Source organism: Petaurus breviceps, unplaced genomic scaffold (assembly GCF_028583685.1).
Source record: "Petaurus breviceps papuanus isolate PSGF00001 unplaced genomic scaffold, PetGlider_PUasm1.0 140, whole genome shotgun sequence".
In the NCBI taxonomy this organism is placed as follows: Eukaryota; Metazoa; Chordata; class Mammalia; order Diprotodontia; family Petauridae; genus Petaurus; species Petaurus breviceps.
Genome location: NW_027185698.1, coordinates 11,713,333 through 11,720,140, shown reverse-complemented (window position 1 = coordinate 11,720,140; position 6,808 = coordinate 11,713,333). Strand labels below are relative to the sequence as shown.

Sequence of the window (6,808 nt, the reverse complement as noted above, 5' to 3'; positions counted from 1 at the left end):
AAGACCTCCACCCAAGATAGAGATCCATATCCAAGCAGGTTAAAGCAAGAGTGCTTACCCCTCATAATGGTCACTTTTTTTCAGGCAGACAATCATTTAATTATATGGCTAAATAAGTGTGTATTGGGGGTAAGTGGTCACCAGCTTGGAACAGAATAGCACCTGCCAATGTGATATGGGGAATTGGGAGCAGCCCCTCACAACAAGGCACAGGTAAATGAGCAGGAAGATCTGAAGTACCCAATATGGAAAGAAGTAGGGCCATTCCAACTGGGGCAGAAAAGAAGTCAGAGCTCATTTCAGTAACATTTCACATAAGGGTTGACTGGTGCATGAGGGAATAGGAATTTAATCCATACCCTCCTTTTTTTGTTGCTCCAAAAACTGGCTTGTTCTAATTTACCTCGGAAATGCTGACACCTGTGAGCTTCTCCAAACAATCTGGCAGGTGGCTTAGGATGTCCAATACTTCCCCAGTTACCTTGGCAGTCCCCAGTGTACCCCCCCCCACTAGATATCTATGTGATCTTTTTGGCAGAACTTAAAGGACCACTGATCTCCTCTGCCACCTGGGGCATTTTCTCTAGCAACATGTCCAGTTCAGCAGTTTCCTAGTGCAACTGAAAGGCTTCTGCCTTATTTGCCATCTGCTCAGCCTCTGCCCGAGCTCAGACCCCTAAAGGATATGCTTTTGCTTCCCCAAGGATCCGAATGGACTCAGCTTCAGCCTTTGCTTGCATAATCAGCTGGGACCTCTCTGCCTTGGCTAGTCTTTCTAAGTGGTATCGATCAGCCTCTGAGGGCTTCTTTACTTGAGCTTCGAGTTCCTTCTCTTTAGGAGTTGTCTCCTGTTCCTGCAATGCCACCTGCTGGGTCCTCTCCACCACCTGCACTTGCACCCACTGCCCTTCTTTATGCTGCTTTGTCTTTGCTACCTGCATCTGTTAGGCCAGATCAGCCTGTGCATATAGGGTGTTCACTTCAATGTCATAAACGGCTTTTTCAGCTTGTAATCCCTCTGCGCCTTGGCCATATCTATTTCACTCACATACTCAGAGGATACCTTCTACTCTTTTGCTTTTGCCTCCTGGATCCCAGCATCTCTTTTGGCCTCAGCTATCTCAGCTATCAGCTATGGCCTCCCCCTACTATCTGCAGGCCAGGAGCTCTTAAGCACACACGTGCCACAACTGTTCCTCTGCAACTTCTTGCCTTCTCTTCCCAGGGGTAAAGGCCCTACTGCACTCTTGTTCCCCCTGTTCCCACAAAGGCCACACTACCCTTTTACTTTGTCTTTGGCATTTATGGATTGATAATTCTGGAAACTGCCAGATCTGCTAGTGATCCACTCTTGTGAAGTCCACTCTGGGTGCTATTTGTCAGGGCCACCTTGAGGCTAAAACCGTGCCCTCAGGCAGGGTTGTGCTCAGCTCCCAGTGTGTTGTGATGGACCCTTCCTGAAAGCTTGCCAGGTTGCATTCAGAGGGAGATTTGTTTTTCTTTATCACTTTATGAGTTCTGTAGCTCTAAAGTTTGTGTAGAGTCAAATTTTATAGGTATTTGAAGTTGTTATGGCTGGAGCTTATGGAGTTTCCCTGCTTCTATGCCTCCATCTTGGCTCCACACCCTGCCTTTTGCTAAATAGATAAAGAAAATTGGATGTAGACACTTGCATTATTATTAGATACTAGACTACTGCAAATTCTAGAAATGACTATTAAAACAACAGGTAATTTGTTAACACATACAAAGTGTAGCAGTAATTATTAAGTTATCATGAATTCAAGAAGAATGTCATGATAAACTCACATTTTTCATAAAAAATAAGTCCCATTATATTCATTTATATTTTCGCTAAAGAATAAGTCCAATTAAAGTTATTCATATAAGTTAGCAAATTATACTGGTAGTAAATATTATTCATATGCCATATCTAGATTATAGCAAGAAGTCTAGTGAAGTCTCTACATTTTTTAAAGAATAGATGTAGAATTATAGACTAAGTGGAAATACAGTTAAGTGAAATTTCCTTCCATTGGTGTAATATTTGGACACAAAAGGCATTGATTAATTGATCAGTATCAATACTGAGGAAATTTTCTAGGCATATGTCAGAAGGCTCTGCCCTTGGCCCTTTATTGGTCAGCAACTATAAACTTACTGAGAGTAGATAATTATGTCATTCTCATAAACTTTTTAGACGACATGAATCTATAGAGATTAAATAATCATTGTAAGGTAGAAGAAAAGGCATAATCTAAAGAGATGAAATGAATTAGGGATAAATGTAAAATCTCCTGGTTAGGTTAAATTGTGTAAGTAAAGAATTAGGGAAGATATGTTAATAAAGTAGGTTTTGCTGACAGACTAGAATAGTATAAGATTTGGCTTATAAAAAGATATAGTCCTGTATATTGATAAAACAATCATAGCCAAATTAAGAGAAATGCTCCTGCCAATGCATCCCATGCAAGTTATACAACAAATGAAATTCATTTCAAGATGCTATGTTTTAAGACATTGAAACCATTGATATTACCTATTGCATCTTGATGCAGATGAAAAATGTGATAAGGAAGTTTGAAATAACATAAAAATACAGTACAAGAACAAGGTATTTTTAACCTTGATTAACTTGTGGGAGAATGAGTACTTCCTTCAGATATTTAAAATGATGTCAAATGAAGAGAAATTAGATATTATTCATAGTATCATGGAGAATAACTTAAATCAATATATGGGCATTACAATAAGTTTATTTCTTCTGAACATATAAGTATATATGCATATGTATAACATATTATATTTAAACACATGTGTATGCATCATGTATAATATGTAGAATTGTTCATTCTTCAAGAGGATGAAAATGAAATAATATCATTATGTTGGAGTCAAAGCATAATATGTCTGAATGCAGCTGATCAGACTAATACAGAAGACTCTATGTAAAGTCCAGTAAAACCAGCATTCCTGAGAACTGTTGCTATGAATAACTTTAAGATTCTAGTCACATAGTATAGTGAACTCTCTATTTATTCAGTAATAAACTAAAGTAAAACATTTACAGAAACCAAAGTAAAACATTCACAACATTATCACATATACCAACTTATTACTGAAGTGGTCACATAGTCTTAAACAAAAGATATAATTCAGTAAGTTCTTAACTCAATCATCCTTAAGAAGCAATCATCCTTAAGGGTTACAAAGTCCTCCCACCCCTAGGTCACATTGTCTTGATCTTGGCATCCACACTAAGTAGCCGAATAAAGATCCTTTCATCTTGACTCCAGACAAACTCCATGGCTCTTTTTCCATGCTGCCAGTCCTTGCCTGAATTCAGCCAACCGTCACCTGGATTCACTTATAGGCAGCTCCCAGCTCCTGCTCCTGCTCTAGCTCCAACTCCAGCTCCAACTCTTGCTCTTGCTCAAAGCTTAAGGTAGTGATTAGGTCACTTTAAGCCTTTCACAGTTTCTGTGTCTGGGAAGACAAAGCTTAACAGAGTCGCAATAATATATGCATATAGTAAGCTTAGTAGAGTTACAATAATATTCACGCTCATCGCCGGCACTATCATCAATTCACTTTCTGCCTGTGAAATCAACACAGACCAGCAGACAGGGTTTCTGTCTGAGAAATCAACATAAGTCATCAATAAAGTCCCAGGACCTCTGAAAACATCCATAAAACCCTCCTTCAGGACTTCTGTAAAGACAGCAGGAAAGTCCTCTTTCAGGGCTTCTACACCAGCAATAAAGTTCCAGGCTTTCTGTAACAAAAGCTACATCTTCTCTCTATCAGTAGACAGGAGGCATACAGTCAGTGGCTTCAACATTGATTGATAACAGTCTGTTGAGAACACTATGGAAGTGTTCATCCCATCTCTGAAGGATCATGCCCTTTTCACTGATCAATGAGGCTCCATCAGCACTTAGTAGGTGAGCTTAACCATAGGTCCCTGACCCATAAGTAGCCTTTAGGGCACCACAAAAGCACTTTGGATTGTTACGATCAGCATACAACTGAATTTTGTTAGCCTTCTTATTGAACCAAGAATTCTGCATCTTTCTAAGCTTCACTTGCCCTTTGTTTTTGATAAAATTAAACACTGTCTTTTAGAAAGAAACAAAACCATCTTGCTGGTAAATTATGTGCAGTTCTCATTTTTCATTTAGCAGCTTCTAAATTTTCCCATCATTTTTGTCAAATAAATCTCGATGTTTGTAAGTGTTTTGGCCAAGATGAGTAAATGAGGTGCTGTACACCAAATCTATGAAAGCTACCCACTCTTTTTCTGCTATACTGTTGCCAACTGTGTGTTAATTCAGCTTTTCCTCCAAATGAGCAACAAACTGTTCATGTTTGGAGAAGCATTCTAATCTGCTAACATTAAGTCTTCTGGTAGTACTCTTGAAGGGGAACAATATTTTTTGTCAAATGTGAATGTTTATCTCAGAATGGATAAGTCTATGATCAGTTCAGCACTCTGTGCCACACATTGCCTTTGTCACTTTCATATCCTGTCTGTCTCTTCTCCTTATGAAGACATAGTCTATTCAAGGCTAATGAGCTTTGAGGGTGAATCCATAAAAATTTTTATTGCATTTAATGATAAACAGAAGACAGTATTGGTGAAGAGAAGGCCATGAGATGCACAAGTCTTCAGTAGTAAGTGATTCTTGCTATTATTACTCCCTACTTCATTCTGTCATGTCTGGTAGTCTGTGTCTACTCTGGCATTAAAGTCAGTCAGAATAATAAAATTGTCTACTTTTGGCACATTGGTGATGAGGGTCTGTAAGTCTTCATATTTTATTTTTTTTACTTCATCAGGATTCATCATTGTGGGAGCATATCCACTGATGATGGTGGCATGGCACTTTTCTGCAAGTGGTAATTACATTATCATGAGTCTGTTGTTTACTTCTTTGGGAGGGCAAAGAAGCTTGTTGACCATATTAGTTTTGATTGCAAAGCATACATCAGCTTCAAAGCACTCCCCATCACTGTGGCCATTCCAAAAATATGTATCCAGAGTCTGCTTCTGTAACCTGGCCTTCATTTTCCCGCCTTGTTTCACTCAAGGATCTTATTTTGATGTGGTATCTGCTGAGCTCTTTCACAGTTAGAGTTGTTTGTCTTTCAGGTCTTGAATTTGTTGTTGTTATAAGTATGCATGTGTTCTAAGCATCAATGGTGATTGGAATCATCTTCACAAAAGTTCTCATACCATGTGTGTTTGTGTGTGTGTGTTGACCGCAGGGTATGATCTGCAACTATCACAGTAAGCAGGAGAGGGTTGGGTGGAACAGATAATTTTTGTGGCACATTCTCTAGCCCCTTTCTTATGCCAGAAGGTGTGTTCCTTAAAAAAAAACTGTTCAGACACCCAGGGGGCTGTTGAATCCCACTGTAATATTTATACTTATGCTTGTAAGCAACATATTCAAAGAAAAGACACATTTGGAGGATACATTTACAAATGGAGTATAGAAGCAGCATTTAACCTAATTTTTTGGTGTATGGGTCCTACTCTAATTTTGCATTTTGGTGTATATTTTCAAATGTTGTGCTAATGGAACAAATCCTTTGGATGACACAAAAAGTTTATGGGCAATTATTTGATAAGAATTTAATATGTACCAGATAAAAAAGACATTGAGTACATTCCTAATGTCAGATTTTGACTTTTCCTTAAGGATCAGAAGAAGTAATTTTGGAGAACAACATCAACAGATCTTTAACTACTAAGTGAATTTTGTTTTGGCTCCACATGGTAAATCATGAGATAGATGAAAATACAAAACTCAATCTCATGATACAAACTCTTGTTTCATAATAATAGTGTCAGAAAATATAAGAGAGGTGGGCAATATCCACACTTAAATGCCCTAATAACAGTATTTTAACTGTAAACATTGTATTTTGATCCACTTACAAACAAATTGATAAATGATTGAAATAACTAATTAATTTCCTTCTATATATTCTTACTAGTAATGGAAGAAAAATAATTCAGAAAAAATGATTTGTCTTTAGAGAACTTAAACTACAGTAGGATATCTGGAACTAATAATAATAATAGAATTTAGTTGCATATAGGAAAAAAAAACAATTTTAACACAGAATAACTAATTAATAGAGTGTGAAAATTTCTAGACACCAGAAATGCTTTATTTTGGACTAAGCTGTGATTTGAAATCAACATTTTGGTAATAGAACAATGAGTAATAAAAATCTATTTTATCCAACAGGGAATTAGGAGGGGAAGGAAATAAGAAAGAGGAGGATAAAACTCATGGCAGATGAAAGTCAGAAGTAAAACAGACTTTAGAGGAAGAAGAGGATAAAGAGAGAAGGATAAACAGAAAAATATAGGGTGGAGGAAAAAGCATAATTAGTAATCATAACTGTGAACATGAATGGGATGAACACACTCAGAAAATGGAAATGGATAAAAGAAAGGATTGCAAACCAGAATCCAACAATAGGCTGTTTACAAGAAACACTTGAGACAGAGAGAAAAGCACAGAGTTAAAATAAGGGGTTGGGGAAAAATATGTTATGATTTAAAATAAAAAATACAGGGGTAAAAATCATTATTTCAGACAAAGAAATAGCAAAAATAGATGTAATTAAAAAGGATAAGCATGAAAATCACATCTTGTTAAAAGGCACCAGATACAATGAAGTAATATCAATAATAAATAAATGAATATATATGCATACATATACATACATACATACATATATATATACATATATATACATACATACATATATATATACAACTGTAATGGGA

General features: G+C 37.0%; 1 pseudogene; it reads right to left on the bottom strand.

Annotated features, from left to right (window-relative positions):
- Positions 1–371: 371 nt before the first annotated feature.
- Positions 372–6,808, bottom strand: part of LOC138151345 (flotillin-1 pseudogene) — a 15,024-nt pseudogene continuing 8,587 nt past the window's right edge.